Consider the following 1,903-nt stretch of genomic DNA (forward strand, 5'->3'; position numbering starts at 1 on the left):
TGTTTCTTCATCGGAACAGATTTGGAGAAATGTAGCATTACATCACTTGCTCACAAGTGGATCCTCTGCACTGAATGGGTGCCGTCAGAATGAGAGTCCAAACAGCTGATAAAAACATCACAATAATCCACAAGTAATCCACAGCACTCCAGTCCATCAGGTAACATCTGGAGAAGACAAAAACTGAAACTAATCCAGTATTAAGACATTTTTAACTAATATACCATAGAGTCCATAATCCATAATAACGCTTCCTGCAGTGAAAAAAGTGTTCTGGTCTGAATCAGGAGAGAAATCTGCACAGATCAAGCAGCGTTTAAACAGCTCTAAACAAAAATGTGGCTGGATTTTGATGTGAGAAACAACAGGAGATGGACTTTTTCACTGGAGGAAGAGTTATTTTGGATTATAGACTCTATGGTATTTTAGTTAAAAATGTCTCAATGATGGATTTGTTTCAGTTTTTGTCTTCTCCAGATGTTCACTGATGGACTGGAATGCTGTGGATTACTTGTGGATTATTGTGATGTTTTTATCAGCTGTTTGGACTCTCATTCTGACGGCACCCATTCACTGCAGAGCATCCATTGCTGAGACACTGATGCAATGCTACATTTCTACAAATCTGACGAAGAAACAAACTCATCTTCATCCTGGATGAACTGATGGTGAGCACATTTACAGCAGATTTTTGGTGAACTATTCCTTAAGTGAGTGTATGGAAGTAAATATGACGCTCCTCCAGAATGTAAATTAGATGGCACACTCCAGATAAGCATATTATAATTAATCCTTAGAGTAGGAACCCAGAAATCAATTAATAATGAGCTCTTCTGTAATGCTTCAGAAACGCTGTCAAAGCTCAACACAAGCCAGCCGATGAAGTAACACACTATCTACCTATTCGTTGGTCCCTCTTTCAGTGAATCAGATAAAAGCTCAGGACTCGTGTAAGAACGTCACAGACCTTCATCATCCTCATCTAAGAAATCTCTACTTAAAAGTCTGTCCGTGTGATTCTCACTCTGAAATCAGCAGCCGCTGTAGAGACTAACCGCTGGAGGATTTAATGAAAGACAGAGATATGAAGAAGAACGATAAGAACGCGCCAGAAAATTGAGTGTGTGTGTATGTGTGTGCGTGTGTGTGTGTGTGTGTGTGTGTGTGAGAGAGAGAGTGTGTGTGTGTGTTTCAAGTGTACCTTTGCATGATGAAGAGAGAGAGAGAGAGAGAGAGAGAGAGCAGCTCATTTGCTCTGAGTTTGGGCTGCTTTGCAGACTGATCAGTTTTCAGCAGCAGCAGCAGCAGCACATAATGCATGGCAGCTCAATATTGCTGCTGTCTGAGCCACGCTAATGCGGTTCAGAACAAGTCCTGCTCGATACGCAGCTGTCTGCACGTCTCAGACTGCATTCATCCAGTTACAGAGGAGGAAAACATGTTTTTATTAGACAGTTATGATGAGGATTATTGTCTTTTCATTAAGATCCCATACGGAAATGCAATATATGACACATATTTATTTTGTGGATAGATGAAGATATAGCTATATATAGTTATATATATAAACGTCTGATATAGTTTATAACATATCTAAAATCCCCATAGTATTTATATGTACATATGTTATTAATATCTACATGATGATCTTTATATTTTATGTAGCAGCCATACGTCAATGATACATTTTATTTATATATGCAACTTTAAAAAAATAACATATATATATATATATATATACTGTATATATATATATATATATATATATATAAAATATGCACACACTGGCCCAGCTAACCAATCACAACACACACTGGTCCAGCTTACCAATCACAACACACACCGGCCCAGCTAACCGATCACAGCACATTTCGTATTTCAGAAGGCGGGCCTTCATTTGATT

The 1,903-nt window shown here is 38.4% G+C and overlaps 1 protein-coding gene across 1 annotated transcript in view; it reads left to right on the forward strand.

The window, feature by feature from the left end:
• The window catches only part of LOC107734599 (kinesin heavy chain), a 32,055-nt gene that overhangs the window by 4,506 nt on the left and 25,646 nt on the right, over positions 1-1,903 (forward strand).

This window comes from Sinocyclocheilus rhinocerous, unplaced genomic scaffold, assembly GCF_001515625.1.
Source record: "Sinocyclocheilus rhinocerous isolate Xijiao unplaced genomic scaffold, SAMN03320098_v1.1 scaffold2145, whole genome shotgun sequence".
NCBI classification, from domain to species: domain Eukaryota; kingdom Metazoa; phylum Chordata; class Actinopteri; order Cypriniformes; family Cyprinidae; genus Sinocyclocheilus; species Sinocyclocheilus rhinocerous.